Source organism: Mustela erminea, chromosome 6 (genome assembly GCF_009829155.1).
Source record: "Mustela erminea isolate mMusErm1 chromosome 6, mMusErm1.Pri, whole genome shotgun sequence".
In the NCBI taxonomy this organism is placed as follows: Eukaryota; Metazoa; Chordata; class Mammalia; order Carnivora; family Mustelidae; genus Mustela; species Mustela erminea.
In genome coordinates, this window is record NC_045619.1 from 125,951,694 (window position 1) to 125,970,100 (window position 18,407).

An 18,407-nucleotide genomic window follows, 5' to 3' on the forward strand; every position below is an offset into this window, starting at 1 on the left:
AAAGGAATATAGACATACCACTAAAGAAAGTCATCAAACCACAAAGGAAGAGAATAAGAGAAGAAGAAAAGAACAGAGAACTACAAAACAACCAGAAAACAATTTAACAAAATGTTAACAAGTACATACCTGTCAATAATTTATTTAAATGTAAATGAACTAAATTCTCCAAAAATAAATAAATAAATAAATAAAAACAAGACCCATTATATGCTGCCCACAAGAGACTCACTTCAAATGTAAGGACACACACAGAAAGAAAGTGAAGGGATGGGAAAAAATATTCCATGCAAATGGAAACCCAAAGAAAGCTGGGGTGTTTATGCTTACATCACACACAAAAAATTTTTTTTAAACAAAGAGTGTAATAAAAGACAAAGTGGGGCATTACATAATAAAGAAAGGGTCAATCCAACAAGAAGGTCGAACATTTGTAACTATTTATATATCCAACCTAGGAGCAGCTAATTATATACAGCAAATATTAACACACCTAAAAGGAGAAATCTTTATATGATAGTAGTAGGGGACTTTAAAGCAAGGTACACCCCACTTACATCAATGCTTGGGGCATTCAGACACAAAATTAATAAAGAAACATCAACTTTAAATGACATGTTAGACAAGATGGACTTAACAGATATATACAAAAGATTTCATTCAAAGCAACAAAATACACATTCTTCGCAAGTGCCCATGGGATATTCTACAGGACACATCATACATATGTTAGACCACAACACAAGTCTAAATAAATTTAGGAAGGTTGAAATTATATCAGGCATCTTTTCTGACCACAGTGGTATGAAACTAGAAATGAAGAAAACTGAAAAATTCACAAATACGTGGCAATTAAACAACGTGCTGTTGTACAACCAATGGATCAAAAAGAAAGAAAAAAAAGAAACAAAAAAATACTTTGAGACAAATGAAAATGAAAATACACCATGCCAAAATTTTGGAGATGCAGCAAAAGTAGTTCTAAGAGGGAAAGTTCACAGTGATAAATCAAGAAACAAGAAAAATCTCAAGTAAACAACCTAACTTTATACCTTAAGGAACTAGAAAAAGAACAAATAAAGCCCAAAGTTAGTAGAAAGAAAAAAACAGCAAAGATCAGAACAGAAATATGAAATAGATACAAAAGACAATAGACAAGATCAATAATCTAAGAGCTGGTTCTTTTTTTTTTTTTTTTAATAAAATAGCCTTTATTTGTTAGAACAGTTTTAGAGTCACAGTAACACTGAACAGAAAGCACAGAGTTCCCCTACAGTCCCTGTCCCCCCCCATACTCAGGATTCCCCACTATCAACATCCCCCACCAAAATGGCACATTTGTTACAGTCTTGAACCTTCATGGACACATCATTATCATCCAAAGTCCATAATTTATATTATGGTTCAATCTTGGTGTTATCCATACATTCTATGAATTTTGACAGTGAATAATTACATGTGTCCACTGCTTGAGTATCATACAGTGTAGTTTCACTGCTCTAAAGATCCTTCATCCCTCTTTTTCCCCAACCTGGTAACCACTGATATTTTTAATGTCTCCATGGTTTTGACTTTTGTAGAACATCATATAGTTGGAATAATACAGTATGTAGTCTTTTCAGATTGCCTTCTTCTACTTAGTAACATGCCTAAGAGCTGGTTCTTTGAAAAGATAAGCAAAACTGATGATATTTTAGCTAGACTCGCCAAGAAAAAATGAGAGGAGTCAAATAAATAAAATCAGAAATAAAAGAGGAGACATTTAAACTTATACCATAGAAATACAAAAGATCATAAGAGACTACTATGAATAATTATATGCTAACAAATTGGACAACTTAATAGAAATGGAGAAATTCCTAGAAACATACAAATGACCAAAACTAAACCACGGGAGAGACGTCAAGATGGCGGAGAAGTAGCAGGCTGAGACTACATCAGATAGCAGGAGATCAGCTAGATAGCTTATCAAAACATTGCAAACAACTACAAATCCAACGGGAGATTGAAGAGAAGAAGAACAGTAATTCTAGGAACAGAAAATCGACCACTTTCTGAAAGGTAGGACCACCGGAGAAGTGAATCCAAAGCGATGGGAAGACAGACCACGGGGGGAGGGACCAGCTCCCGGCAAACCGTGGAGCAACAGAGCACAAAATCAGGACTTTTAAAAGTCTCCTCCACTGAGGGACATAGCTCCAGAGGCTAAACCAGGGTGAAGCCCACGCGGGGCCAGCGGGGCCCTAGGTCCCGCAGGGTCACAGAAGGATCAGGGGTGTCTGAGTGTCATAGAGCTCACATATATTAGACCAGGTAAGCTGGCTACAGAGACAGAGCCGGGGAGTGAGCTCTCAGCTCGGGGTTACCTTGAACCGGTCGCAGGCTGGGTGAGCTGGGAGCATGGCCAGAGGCCAGGGAGAAAGGAGTGACTGGGCTCTTTTCTCTGAAGGCGCACTGCAGAGTGGTGCTCCGAGCTCTCAGCTCCTCTGGGCCGGAGACTGGGAGGCTGCCATTTTCATTCCCGTCCTCCAGAACTCTACAGAAAGTGTTCAGGGGACAAAAGCTCCCAAAAGCCAACCCAAGCAGATTACTTAGCCTGGCCCCTGATAAGGGTGGTGCAATCCTGCCTCCGGCGAAGACACTTGAGAATCACTACAACAGGCCCCTCCCCCAGAAGATCAACAAGAAATCCAGCCAAGACAAAGTTCACCTACCAAGGAGAGCAGCAAAATTCCAGTGGAGGAGAAAGCAAAGCGTGAAACTCATGGCTTTCTCCTCATGATTCTTTAGTCTTGCAGTTAATTTAATTTTTTTTAACTTTTTTTTCTGCTAATTTTTTTAAACTTTTACCCTTTTCATTTTTAACATTTTTAACTAGTTTATCTAATATATATGTATTTTTCTTTTTTATATTTTTTCTTTCTTTTTTTTTGTTTTAATTTTTTTTTTTCCTGAACTTCTTTTTATCCCCTTTCTCCCTCCCACAATTTGGGGGTCTCTTCTGATTTGGTTAAAGCACATTTTCCTGGGGTCTTTGCCACCCTTTCAGTATTTTATTTACTCCTTTATATACTCTTATCTGGACAAAATGACAAGGCAGAAAAACTCACCACAAAAAAAAGAACAAGAGGCAGTACCAAAGGCTAGGGACCTAATCAATACAGACATTGGTAATATGTCAGATATAGAGTTCAGAATGACGATTCTCAAGGTTCTAGCCAGGCTCGAAAAAGGCATGGAAGATATTAGAGAAACCCTCCCTGGAGGAATAAAAGCCCTTTCTGGAGAAATAAAAGAACTAAAATCTAACCAAGTTGAAATCAAAAAAGCTATTAATGAGGTACAATAAAAAATGGAGGCTCTTACTGCTAGGATAAATGAGGTAGAAGAAAGAATTAGTGATACAGAAGACCAAATGACAGAAAATAAAGAAGCTGAGCAAAAGAGGGACAAAGAGCTATTGGACCACGAGGGGAGAATTCAAGAGATAAGTGACACCATAAGACGAAACAACATTAGAATAATTGGGATTCCAGAAGAAGAAGAAAGAGAGAGGGGCAGCAGAAGGTATATTGGAGAGAATTTCCCTAATATGGCAAAGGGAACAAGCATCAAAATCCAGTAGGTGCAGAGAACCCCCCCTCAAAATCAACAAGAATAGGTCCACAACCCGTCACCTAATAGCAAAATGTACAAGTCTTCGCGACAAAGAGAAAATCCTGAAAGCAGCCTGGGAAAAGAAGTCTGTAACATACAATGGTAAAAATATTAGATTGGCAGCACACTTATCCACAGAGACCTGGCAGGCCAGAAAGAACTGGCATGATATATTCAGAGCATTAAATGAGAAAAACATGCAGCCAAGAATACTATATGCAGCCAGGCTATCATTGAAAATAGAAGGAGAGATAAAAAGCTTCCAGGACAAACAAAAACTGAAAGAATTTGCAAACACCAAACCAGCTCTACAGGAAATATTGAAAGGGGTCCTCTAAGCAAAGAGAGAGCCTAAAAGTAGTTGATCAGGAAGGAACAGAGACAATATACAGTAATAGTCACCTTACAGGCAATACAATGGCACTAAATTCATATCTCTCAATAGTTACCCTGAAAGTTAATGGGCTAAATGTCCCAATCAAAAGACAAAGGGTATCAGAATGGATAAAAAAACAAAGCCCATCAATATGTTGCCTACAAGAAACTCATTTTAGACCTGAAGACACCTCCAGATTTAAAGTGAGGGGTGGAAAAGAATTTACCATGCTAATGGACATCAGAAGAAAGCAGGAGTAGCAATCCTTATATCAGACCAATTAGATTTTAAGCCAAAGACTATAATAAGAGATGAGGAAGGACACTATATCATACTCAACGGGTCTGTCCAACAAGAAGATCTAACAATTTTAAATATCTATGCCCCTGGGATAGTGGGAGCAGCCAACTATATAAACCAATTAATAACAAAATCAAAGAAACACATCGACAATAATACAATAATGGTAGGGGACTTTAACACTTCCATCATGGAAATGGACAGATCATCCAAGCAAAAGATCAACAAGGAAATAAAGGCCTTAAATGACACACTGGATCAGATGGACATCACAGATATATTCAGAACATTCCATCCCAAAGCAACAGAGTATACATTCTTCTCTAGTGCACATGGAACATTCTTCAGAATAGATCACATCCTGGATCATAAATCAGGTCTCAACCAGTATCAGAAGACTGGAATCATGCCCTGCATATTTTCAGACCACAATGCTCTGAAGCTAGAACTCAATCACAAGAGGAAATTTGGAAAGAACACAAATACATGGAGACTAAACAGCATCCTTCTAAAGAAAGAATGCGTCAACCAAGAAATTAAAGAAGAATTGAAAAAATTCATGGAAACAAATGGTAATGAAAACACAACGGTTCAAAATCTGTGGGACAGAGCAAAGGTAGTCCTGAGAAGAAAATATATAGCAGTACAAACCTTTCTGAGGAAACAAGAAATGTTTAAAGTACACAACCTAACCCTACACCTAAAGGAGCTGGAGAAAGAACAAGAAAGAAAGCCTAAACCCAGCAGGAGAAGAGAAATCATAAAGATCAGAGCAGAAATCAATGAAATACAGACCTAAAGAACAGTAGAACAAATCAACCAAACTAGGAGCTGGTTCTTTGAAAGAATTAATAAGACTTATCAAAAAGGAAAGAGAAAGGACCCAAATAAATAAAATCATGAATGAAACAGGAGAGATCACAACCAACACCAAAGAAATACAAACAATTATAAGAACATACTCTACGCCAACAAATTTGACAATCGGGAAGAAATGGATGCATTCTGAGAGACATATAAACTACCACAACTGAACCAGGAAGAAATAGAAAACCTGAACAGATCCATAACCAGTAAGGAGATTGAAACAGTCATCAAAAATCTCCAAACAAAAATCTCCAAACAAAAACCCAGACGGCTTCCCAGGGGAATTCTACCAAACATTTAAAGAAGAACTAATTCTTATTCTCCTGAAACTGTTCCAAAAAATAGAAATGGAAGGAAAACTTCCCAACTCATTTTATGAGGCCAGCATCACCTTGATCCCCAAACCAGACAAAGATCCCATCAGAAAAGAGAATTACAGACAATATCCTTAATGAACACAGATGCAAAAATTCCCACCAAAATACTAGCCAACAGGATTCAACAGTACATTAAAAGGATTATTCACCATGACCAAGTGGGATTTATTCCAGGGCTGCAAGGTTGGTTCAACATCCACAAATCAATCAATGTGATACAACACATTAATAAAAGAAAGAACAAGAACCATATGATACTCTCAATAGATGCTGAAAAAGCATTTGACAAAGTACAGCATTCCTTCCTGATCAAAACTCTACACTCAAAAGTGTAGGGATAGAGGGCACATACCTCAATATTATCAAAGCCATCTATGAAAAACCTACTGCAAATATCATTCTCAATGGAGAAAAAACTGAAAGCTTTTCTGCTAAGGTCAGGAACACGGCAGGGATGTCCATTATCACCACTGCTATTCAACATAGTACTAGAAGTCCTAGCCTCAGCAATCAGACAATGAAAGGAAATTAAAGGCATCCAAATCGGCAAAAAAGAAGTCAAACTATCACTCTTCGTAGGTGATATGATACTATATGTGGAAAACCCAAAAGACTCTACTCCAAAACTGCTAGAACTTGTACAGGAATTCAGTAAAGTGTCAGGATATAAAATCAATGCATGGAAATCAGTTGCATTTCTCTACACCAACAACAAGACAGAAGAAAGAGAAATTAAGGAGTCAATCCCATTTACAATTGCACCCAAAACTATAAGATACCTAGGAATAAACCTAACCAAAGAGGCTAAGAATCTATACTCAAAAAACTATAAAGTACTCATGAAAGAAATTGAGGAAGACACAAAGAAATGGAAAAATGTTCCATGCTTCTGGATCGGAAGCACAAATATTGTGAAAATGTTTATGCTACCTAAAGCAATCTACACATTTAATGCAATCCCTATCAAAATCCCACCTTTTTTTTTTTTCAAAGAAATGGAAAAAATAATTCTAAAATTTATATGGAACCAGAAAAGACCTCGAATAGCCAAAGGAATATTGAAAAAGAAAGCCAAAGTTGGTGGCATCATAATTCCAGACTTCAAGCTCTATTACAAAGCTATCATCATCAAGACAGCATGGTACAGGCACAAAAACAGACACATAGATCAATGGAACAGAATAGAGAGCCCAGAAATAGAACCTGAACTCTATGGTCAACTAATCTTTGACAAAGCAGGAAAGAATGTCCAATGGAAAAAAGACAGTTTCTTCAATAAATGGTGTTGGGAAAATTGGATGGCCACATGCAGAAAAATGAAATTGAACCATTTCCTTACACCACACACAAAAATAGACTCAAAATGGATGAAGGACCTCAATGTGAGAAAGGAATCCATCAAAATCCTTGAGGAGAACACAGGCAGCAACCTCTTTGACCTCAGCCACAGCAAAGTCTTCCTAGGAACATTGTCAAAGGCAAGGGAAGCAAGGGCAAAAATGAACTATTGGGATTTCATCAAGATCAAAATATTTTGCACAGCAAAGGAAACAGTTAACAAAACCAAAAGACGACTGACAGAATGGGAGAAGATACTTGCAAATGACATATCAGATAAAGGGCTAGTGTCCAAAATCTATAAAGAGCTTAGCAAACTCAACACCCAAAGAACAAATAATCCAATCAAGAAATGGGCAGAAGACATGCACAGACATTTCTGCAAAGAAGACATCCAGATGGCCAACAGACACATGAAAAAGTGCTCCACATCACTCGGCATCAGGGAAATACAAATCAAAACCACAATGAGATGTCACCTCATATCAGTCAGAATGCTAAAATTAACAAGTCAGGAAATGACAGATGCTGGCGAGGATGCAGAGAAAGGGGAACCCTCCTACACTGTTGGTGGGAATGCAAGCTGGTGCAACCCCTCTGGAAAACAGTGTGGAGGTTCCTCAAAAAGGTGAAAATAGAACTACCCTATGACCCAGCAATTGCACTACTGGGTATTTACCCTAAAGATACAAACGTAGTGATCCAAAGGGGCACATGCACCCGAATGTTTATAGCAGCAATGTCTACAATAGCCAAACTATGGAACGAACCTAGATGACCATCAACAGATGAATGGATAAAGAAGATTCTATATAATGGAATACTATGCAGCCATCAAAAGAAATGAAATCTTGCCATTTGCAATGAAGTGGATGGAACTAGAGGGTAACATGCTTAGTGAAATAAGTCAATCGGAGAAAGACAACTATCATATGATCTCCCTGATATGAGGAAGTGGAGATGCAACATGGGGGGTTAGGGGGGTAGGAGAAGAATAAATGAAACAAGGTGGGATTGGGAGGGAGACAAACCATAAGTGACTCTTAATCTCACAAAACAAACTGAGGGTTACCAGGGGAGAGGGGTAGGGAGAAGGTGGTGGGGTTATGGACATTGGGGAGGGTATGTGCTATGGTGAGTGCTGTGAAGTGTGTAAACCTGGCAATTCACAGACCTGTACCCCTGGGGATAAAAACACATTAAATGTTTATAAAAAAATAAAAATTAAAAAAATAATAAAAATCCTGCCCCCAAAAAACACAAAAAATTTTTTAAAAACCTAAACCACAAAGAAATAGAAAATCTGAATATTACCAAGGGGATTGAATCAGGAATCAAAAACCTCGCAATAAACAAAAGTCCAGGACCAGACAACTTCACTGTGAATTCTAACATTCAAAGAAGAATTAATATCAATTCTTTTCAAACACTTCCGAAAAACAGAAGAGGAAGGAACACTCCCAAACTCATTTTATGAGGCCAGCATTACCCTCATACCAAAACCCGAGAAGGACACCACAAGAAAGGAAAATTATAGACCAATATCCTTGATGAACATAGATGCAAAAATCCTCCAAAAAAATTAACAAAGAGAATTCAACACTACATTAAAATATCATATACCACAACCAAGTGGGATTTATTCCAGGAAGCAAAGACTGTGCAACATTTGCAAATCAATCAATGTGATACACTATATTAACAAAATGATTGATAAAAAAGAACCATACAATTGTCTCCATAGATGCAGATACAGTGCTTGACAAAATTCACCCTCCATTTATGATAAAACTTAACAAAATGGGTATAGAGAGAACATACCTCCACATAATAAAGGCCATAGATAACAAACCCGCAGCTAAAATCATACTCAATAGGGAAAAGTTGAAAACTTTTCCTTTAAGATCAGGAACAAGACAAGAATGCCCACTCCTGCCACTTGTATTCATCGAGTACTGGAAGTCCTAACCAGAGCAATTAAGCAACATAAAGGAATTAAAGCCTTCCAAATTGGTAAGTGAGAATTAAAACTGTTACTATTTGCAGATCACATATTATATACTGAAAACCCTAAAGACTCCACTAAAAAAAAACCATTAAGAGCTAATAAATTCAGTTCAAAATCTGTTACATTTCTATATACTAATCTATATAATAAGAAGAAAGAGAAATTAAGAAAATAGTCCCATTTGCAGTTGCATCAAAAAGAATAAAATGCCTAAGAATATATTTAACCAAGGATGTGAAAGACCTGCACACTGAAAACTGTATCACATTAATGAAAGAAATCAAAGACACAAGTCAATAGAAATATATTTCATGTTCAAATATCATTAAAATGTCCATACTACTCAAAGCAATCTATAGATTCGATGCAATCCCTATCAAAATTCCAATGGCATTTTTCACAGTACTAGAACAAACAATCCTAAAAATTTGTATGAAACTGCAAGACCCAAATGGCCAAAGTAATCTTAAGAAAAAAGAGAACAAATTTGGAGAACATCACGCTCTTTGATTTCAAACTTTATTACAAAGCTATAGTAATCAAAATAGTATGGTATTGCCATCAAAACAGACCCATAAATCAGTGGAACAGAAAACAGAATAGAGAACCCAGGAAAAAACCCATATGTAGAGGGTCAATTAACTTACAATAAAGGAGCCAAGATTATACAAGGGGAAAAAGAGAGTCTCTTTAATAACTAGTTATGGGAAAACTGGACAGCCATGTGAAAAAGGATGAATCTGGACCACTATTAAAAGACCATACACAAAAATTAACTCAAAATGGATTAAAGACTTGGACATAAGACCTGAAACCATTAAACTCACAGAAGAAAAATAGGTGGTGGTGATGGGGGCTGGGTGGCTCAGTCATTAAGTGTCTGCCTTGGGCTGGGTCATGATCCCAGAGTCCTGGGACTGAGCCCCATGATGGGCTCCCTGTTCTGCAGGGAGCCTGCTTCTCCCTCTCCCACTCCCCCTGCTAGGATTCCCTCTCTTGCTGTCTCTCTCTGTCAAATAAATAAATAAAATCTTAAAAAAAAAAAAGAAAAGAAAAATAGGTGATAAGCTTCTAGACATTGCTCTTGATGATAATTTTTTGGACCTGATACCAAAAACAAAGGCAACTAAAGCAAAAATGAAGAAATGGGAGCACATCATACTAAAAAGCTTCTGCACAGCAAGGAAACAATAAAATAAAAAGAACACTTGCTGAATGGGAGTAAATATTTACAAATCACATATCTGATAAGGGTTTAATATCCAAAATGTATAAGGAACTCATTCAACTCCATTCCAAAAAAAAGAATCTGATTAAAAAATGGGCAGAGATTCTGAATAGACATTTTTCCAAAGAAGATATATGGATGGCCAACAGACACATGAAAAGATGCTTAGCATTACTTATCACCAGGAAAATCAGAACCACAATAAGATATCCTCTCGCACTTGTTAGAATAGCTGTTATCCAAAAGATATAACAAGCATTGATGAGGATAAGGAGAAAGGGAGACCCTTGTGTTCTATTGTGGGGGAGTATAAACTGGTGCAACCACTATAGAAAACAGCGTGAAGTTTCCTCAAAACATTGAAACTAGAACTACCTTATGATCCAGCAACTCTACTTCCAAGTATTTAGACAAGGAAAATGGAAACACTAAATCAAAAAGATATCTGTACACCCATATTCATTGCAGCACTTTTTATAATAGCTAAGCTATGGAAACAACCCAACTGTTCAGCAATAGATGAATGAAGAAAATGTGATACACACACACACACACACACACACACACACACACAGAGGAATATTACTCAGCCATAAATAAGAATGAAATCTTGCCATTTGCAACAACATGGATGGACTTTGTGGGCATTATCCTAAGTGAAATAAGTCAGAGAAAGACAAATATTCTCTCACTTATATGTAGAATTAAAAATAGAAACAACAGAAAACCAAGCTCAAAGATAGAACAAATTGATGGTTGCCAAAGTTGGGAGCAAAGGGAGGGTCAAATGGGCAAAGATACAAATTTCCAGTTATAAAATAAATAAGTTAAGCCATAAAGGTGTACTATACAGAATGGTGACTATATTTAATGACAATGTATTGCATTTAGAAAATTGCTAAGAGTAGATCTTAAAAGTTCTCATCAGAAAAAAGGTATTTTGTAACTATGTATGGTCATGTTTACTATACTTACTGTCATGATCATTTTGCCATATATAAAAATATCAAATAATTATGCTGCACATCTGAAAGTAATATAATGTTATAGGCCAATTATACCTCAATCAAAAAATTATAGTCAAATCCGCTAGTCTTTTAATTTATGATTTGAAATAATATTTTTATAATAGCCCAAGATTATAAAATTGTCATCTTAGTTTTCTTTCAGCACTTTCTCATTTTACTTTCTAAGTTTACACGGTAGTCCCAATCTGACCTGGAATTCCTGACATAAACTCTAGATAGCACATCTGATTGCTCACTTAACACATCCACTTTGGTTTCTGACTGGCATCTCACAGCTGTCATGGTTAAATCAGAGATTTTTGTATCCCCCTCCACCGATCTGCTTTTCCCTAGTTTTCCTGGCCTTAGTAGATGGCACTGCAATTTCTCCAGTTGCTCAAACCACAAGCCCATCCATAACTGTGCAGTCCTCTCTTTATCTCACTTCCAGCATCTAATTTATCAGCAATGTCTCTCAACTCTACCTTCAAACCATATCCCAAATCCATCCATTGTCCTAGTTGCACTGATACCACCTAAGCCTAAGGGAGTAGCATCTTTTTTTTCCTGGACTGCAGTGACAATCTGGTCACGGAGATCATTGCTTCTACTCCCTCCATCCCCACACACAGAACTGACTCTCTATGTAGCAGCCAAGGAGATTTAAAACAGAAGACCAAGTTACATAACTCCCTTGTTTAAAATTCTACCATCACTGAAGACACAAGGTCTACAGCCTTTACCATAGATTTCAGGGCTCCATGTTACCAATGCCTGTTAGACTCCAGTCCTTCCTCTGCCCCTGGTTCCAGTGTTCTCCAAATAGCTCCTCTAGAGCCTTTTGCTATGTCTTCTTCCTAGACTTAACTTCTCTCAAATCTTCAAATGGCTGGTGGCTTCTTTTCAATTCAGATCCCAGCAAAGATGTTGCCTTCTCAGCAAGGCTTTCCCTGAGCCTATATAAAGTTCTTTCCATCATTTTCTTCCCCTTTCCAAGTTTTGTTATATCACAGTACATACCTTCACCCCCTTTTGTATACTGGTCAGAGTATAAACCAAATGAAAAGATTCCAGCACCCACGCCCCCAGTCAGAGCTTTAAATCCAGGCCGCCGCAATGGGACTGGTGCCTTGGAAGGTTCACTCAGGCTGTAAAGGGGAAGGCAGATCTCAGCGGGATGGAAGCAAAAGCAAGCGGAGCTGGCGGGTGGTGGAGGGAGGCAAGGAGGCCAATGGTGAGCTTGCAGCTCTCAAGGTCAAGCTCTGTGTCTTACAGTTAAGTCAGTTCAGGTACTCCCCATCGAGGTCTAATTTAACCTCTTAGAACAGTGCTTAGAAAGAGCCAACTGCTTCATCCCGTGGAACTGTGACCAATGGGAAAGGTGGTAGCAGAGTTAACAAGACCCACCAGGGAGGAAACCCTGTATTTCCTCTGTGTGTGTTTTTGGGGTGTGTGTGTGTGTGTGTGTGTGTGTGTGTGTGTGTGTGTGTGTGTTTTAAGTCTCAAACTTAGAAGGGGGGGGAACCCATAAATATATTCTCTCCTGAATTTCCTGGCTGCCCTTAGTCAGCTCTCAGCAAGAGAGGCCAAGTTCTCCTAACCTCTGTGAGGAAGGCCAATAGGCTGACAGCTGGATATCAATATTTACATTCTGTTATCACGTCTGCTGAGGAACCCCAGGCCTAAAAAGCTAAACTGAATTATTCTCGTTTTATCTCTCTACTGCTGGGTTCTGAAAAAAAAAAAAAAAAAAAAAAAAACCAAAAACCAAAACAAAACAAAAACACTTCTTCTTTTGAAAGCACAGGGTTTTGTTCTCTTTTTTTAAAGGCCAATATAATTTTCTTTCCCTAAAATATCATAAAGACTTCTCACCCCAAAAGTTAACCCTTCCCTCGCTCAGTTGGCACTCAGTGTATCTGAAGTGCAAACTGATTGACATGACTTGTTATAAGCCAACATTAAAACAATCTGCCATCTGCAAGACACATCTCCAACACTTGGGTAAACAACAAGGAAAACAGACTTTAAGTGACCACTGACATGAGTCAGCTGTGAGCAACAGCAAAGGAAAAACATGTAAAGGGCCTTGGAGGCCCCTTCTGGGACTCAGATTTTATTGAAAAGGAACTACCAAATGAAACATTAGCAGAGTCGGCTGGCCACTCGGGGTAGAGGCAGTGCTCTACACACATCCCACAAATCATAGGAAGGTTGCCAGATACACACTGTCATTGGGAAAACAAAACCAAAAAACCCCACAAAACCCTCCATAACCAATAAGCTTGGCAAGATTTTACACATGGTACCCAATGTCAGATTGTGAAAATAGTTTACCTTTCTTTCTCCAGGGTCATACTTTCTCTTTTCTTTATTTTCCTTTTCTTCTCCCATTGTAATCTTTGTGAGATGCACAGATGCAGTCTGGAACAATCTGGATTTATTTAGAGTGTCTATTTTCTGTACTGTAAATGGGTTGGTGTACATGGGGTCAATGCTTAGCAGGTAGCTCTGCGAAAGCATTTCTTTCTCTTGCAAATAATGTAAACATCCAGCTGTCTGTTTACAAATGTGAAGATAGAGGAAAACATCTTTGGTCTTTTGGTCTGGCCTTTTAATTCATTTCTTTGTTGCACATGCAGTGTCTTTTCAAGCATGTTGACCCCATGTTCACCCTCCCTTAGCCTCATGTTCAAGTTTCCCACAACCACCCACCAAGATCTGAGTGGAACTTGTCCAGAGTCTGGTCTGCAGGGTGTGTGGCAGTTTCCCCCTCACACATTGCAATAACAACCAACAAGGGGGCATGACTGTGCATGGACCTATAGCCACAAAGTCATTCTTAAAAGGAAGTGGCCAAAAAAAGTTCTCAAATTGTCACTTGTCGGCAAGCAGGTACAAGAGCTTCGTGAACACCAATGCAGAATTAAGAAAAAGGCTCAATGTTTCGAACCGTGCATTGGGGTTTTTCTTTACCAGCAGCCGGGAAGTTTGAATGATTTGATGGGAACGGTTGCCATGTTCTGAATTTGACAGCAAAGAACCGCATGCTGCATCTTAAACTTGGCATGTTGTGGAACATTTGGGGGAGGTTATTTTTGTGTTTTGTTTTTGTTTTTTTACAGCTCAGCACTGGAAGCCCTCCGTGTGAAGAATTCCCTATCTTATGACCATTGTAGGGAAAACTTTTCTGAGAAGTCTCCAGTCTCATCTTCTCAGTCTCCTTTGAGGTTGGGGCAGATGTGTGGCCTGCACTTGACCAACAAAGTCACCCTGATGAGAATCAAGTACTAACAATATAACGGCAGGGTGGCCCATCTGGCAGTTGGGGACAGTAGCTTAGGTCTGGCAGTGTCGGGGGCGGGGGACGGACACTGAGGGTACAGAAGGGGAGCTGCACTGCAGGGACACAGGTAAATCTCCGCCATTCCCAGCAATCCTACAGGCTTTCCAGTATCATCTCCACACATTTAAAAAATCAGCCAGGGTCATCCTTCTGTTGCTTACGAAGGACCAGCGAAATAGAGCACTCTGCACAGGGCAGTGGTCCAATTCTGGCATCTTCCTAAGAAGGACATCTTGGCAAAAACCCCATGGGGACTTCGAGGCCCTACCTTAGCTCAGGTCTCCTCTTCATCACCAGTATTGTGCTTCTGTCTTCAAAGGCAACTTGACTCTTCTCTCAGTTCTTTGTGGGTGTGCACCAATTTTCATTCAAATGAATGAGATTTTCATTCTGGTGAAACAATAGGAAATAAACACCAGTGTTCACAGTTAACTTTGATTCCCTTCAAGATGATGAGAGCAGATTTGCAAGGATATTTAAGAGATGGGTTCTTGATGCACAAACTGTTTGATTTCATTTCTCCTGATAATATATATATATGCTTCTATATAACATACATATATGTTATTTATAAGGTATATGTATATTCATATAGAGAGTGTTTACTGGCTTTTTTAGGGCAACTCTGAAGTGGCCCCCTCTTTTCTCAACAGCTAATTTTATTATAATAAAGACTTTTCGAGAACAGCATTCTAAGCACGATGTATTTATTTTTAAAAGGCAACACTAACAACAAAAAGCTGAAAACAAAGGGGTTATATTGCTGTGGTACTCATACAGCTAATAAGTGGATGAGCCAGAGGCTGAGAAGAACTTAATTATGGCTCCCAACCTGCCCTAGACTCATCAATGGATTCTGCACTACATGTGCCTCATGGCTCCTTTTTTTAGTGCGAAGAAAGCCTTTTGTAACCAGGCAGGTACAGATGCATTCAGCATGAGTTACGCCCTTGAACCATCTAGAGAAGGGAGCAAGCATTTGCTTTGTTGGATTGCAAGATCAAGCTCTCTAAATATGACCTCTATCTTCAGTGGTGTTTTACTCTACTTCTCAAAATATAATTCTTTGAGTGGGAGATTTAATAAGGTAACAATGTCACTTTCCAGCAAAATCTCCGAAAAAGATTTCTCAGAGTCCCTGGGGTGTTTCCCAAGAGTTTCTCCCCATGGCTGAGTAGCCCTCATATGACTTCTGTCATTCCCCTTTCTTCTTTATTCACATCTGCTTTTCCTGTGCCTTTCCATCGAAGGTGCTGTTTCTGCCTGTCCTGGCGCTGCTAGCTGGGCCCAGTGATACGGGTGTGCCCCCTTCCTTTCCATTTTCCAGATTCTTCACATAGAAAAGATTCCACTGGGAACATTTTTAAATGACAACAATAAAAACTAGATGGAAAATTCTATTTATACCCTTTAGATTAAACTAAAATATGCTATTTATGGTTTTTTTTAACTCCTAAGTACTTAGACTTGTTTTGACTCTCAGAAATGAAGTGCAACCCTTTCTGGTCCAGTGAATAAATTCTATCCACTTTGATAAGTTTCTCTGTCCTCTCTGAAGGTCACTGGATTTTTATAAGTCAGCATACTCGTCTGGGATCTGTTTTGAGGTATGTGAGTGGATACCAATTACTTCACAAAGGCAAGCAGAACAGACACTACAATTACTGTGGGCTTTGAGTTTTCTCTCAGATATAATGAGTTCTTTATGTATTAAGTAAGCTGTTCATTCTTTGCCAGATTATGGCAAAATATTTTTTTCCCAATATGTTTATTTTGAGCATTTTAACTTTTTTCTTTCTTGGCACTCATGTTAATTTAAATTAAGTATTTTGCATGAATCACTGTGTGATGTTTGATACAACAATTTCTCACTATCTTCACATCTATCATCCAACTGTGGCTGTGGCCATCTCTTACCTGGACTACGTCGACAGCTCCTCACTAGGCCCCCTGCTTCCCCTCTTGCCCCTTACTGTTCATTCTCCAGCAGTCAGAAGAAGCCCGTTAGGACAAAAGTGTGGTCATGACACTCTTGCCCAAAAATCGCCTGGATGGCTCAGTCAATTAAATGTCTGCTTGCCAGCTCAGGTTATGATTCTGGGGTCCTGGGATCGAGCCCCAAGTCAGGCTCCCTGCTCAGCGGGAAGCCTGCTTCTCCCTCTTCCTCTGGCCCTCCCCAGTGTTTATGCTTTCACTCTCTCTCTCAAATGAATGCATTTTTTTAAAATCAATTAAAAAAATCTTTTTTTTTTTAAGATTTTTTTTAAAATTTATTTATTTGCCAGTGATAGAGGGAGAGAGAGCGAGCAAGCACAGGCAGACAGAGAGGCAGGCAGAGGCAGAGGGAGAAGCAGGCTCCCTGCCGAGCAAGGAGCCCGATGTGGGACTCGATCCCAGGACGCTGGGATCATGACCTGAGCCGAAGGCAGCCGCTTAACCAACTGAGCCACCCAGGCGTCCCAATTAAAAAAATCTTTTAAAAAAATCTTAGGAAAAGGCTCCCCTCCTATCACCTTCCTCTCACCAAGCTTACAAGACCCTAAATGATCTATCGATTTGTTGATCCGTTGAGTCCCCGGCTGCCTTCCCCACCTCAGTTGACCTCCCTGACCTCAACCACTTTGCTTCTTCCCCAAACCCCAACCCCCGTCCTGCCACACCAGCCTCCGTACTATTGCTCTGACCTTGCACACATGCCCCTACCTAGGAATCTTGGCACTCTCTATCCCCTCTACTCGAAATCTCTTTCCTAGATATTATCATCTCAATCCCTTGCTCTCTTTAAGTCTCTGCCTGTGTTTTGATGTCCTTCTTTCTGACTTTGTCCATCTTCCGATTGTTTCCAAGCTCAGGTGAGGGAGAAGTAAGGGTGTATTAGCTGGCCCCTCAAACTCCAAGGGCATCTTATAGCTGATGTTGTTATTCTCAATGGAAGCTTTTGAAAAGTTTTGCTTCCTGAATTTACAAGAATATAACTGGTTTTGATATTTTGATCTTGTACTGAGGAAGGTTGGTGAGCACCCACATTAGTTCTTGTAGTTAATCGATAGATTCTCTCCAAATGCCTTTGCTTTCACTCATGTCATCTGAGGCCAGTTTTGTTTTTTCTTTTCAAATCCTCTTTTCATTTAGTTCTCTTTAGGTCTTACTAAGACCTCTACAACAATATTGAATAGAAGCAGTGATAGCTTGCATCCTTGTCTTATTCCTAACTTTAAAGGGCATGCTTTGAAAATTTCCCATTAAACTTTATGTTTGCAGCAGGTTTTGCTAGACATCCTTTATCAGAATGGAAAGGTTCCCTTTTGTTGTATTTTGCCGAGAAAGACTTTTTAAAAAAAATATTTTCTTTATTTATTTAACGGGGGGGGGGGGGGCTTACAATCAGGCAGAGAGGCAGGCAGAGAGAGAGGGGGAAGCAGGCTTCCAGCTAAGCAGAAAGTCCAATGCGGGGCTCGATCCCAGGACCCTAGGATCATGACCTGAGCCAAAGGCAGAAGCTTAATCCAATGAGCCACTCAGGCGCCTCCTGAGAAAGACTTTTAATCATAAATGCATACTGCAGAATAATGAAGACAGTCTTGCCCTATAAGATATTGATATATCTGTAACTCTGCCGTAAAGAGTTACAATGAAGACTATAGTACTAGCACCAGGGTAGACAGAACAATAGCAGATTAAGAGTCTAGAAATAGATGCAAATCTATATAAAAGTCAGATGATTTATTCTGGTCATCTTTGTCTCTTTTTGTGACATTTTCCTTTTTCTCTGTTAAAATTCCCTCTTGACTATTTGTTATGGCTTCTCTTCCCAGTCACTGGGGCCATGTCTTCTCATACCCTACTGAAGAAGCAATTTTCGTTTTAATTCTCCAATAGGTTATTTTCAGAGATTTCTTTTAT

At 39.0% G+C, this 18,407-nt stretch overlaps 1 long non-coding RNA gene across 4 annotated transcripts in view; it reads right to left on the minus strand.

The window, feature by feature from the left end:
• The window catches only part of LOC116594322, a 191,652-nt gene that overhangs the window by 74,397 nt on the left and 98,848 nt on the right, over positions 1-18,407 (minus strand). For all 4 annotated transcript variants that reach the window (XR_004287158.1, XR_004287159.1, XR_004287161.1 and 1 more), the window contains one exon: positions 14,773-14,894. This is a non-coding gene — a long non-coding RNA (uncharacterized LOC116594322). The remainder of the gene's footprint in view (positions 1-14,772; positions 14,895-18,407) is intronic.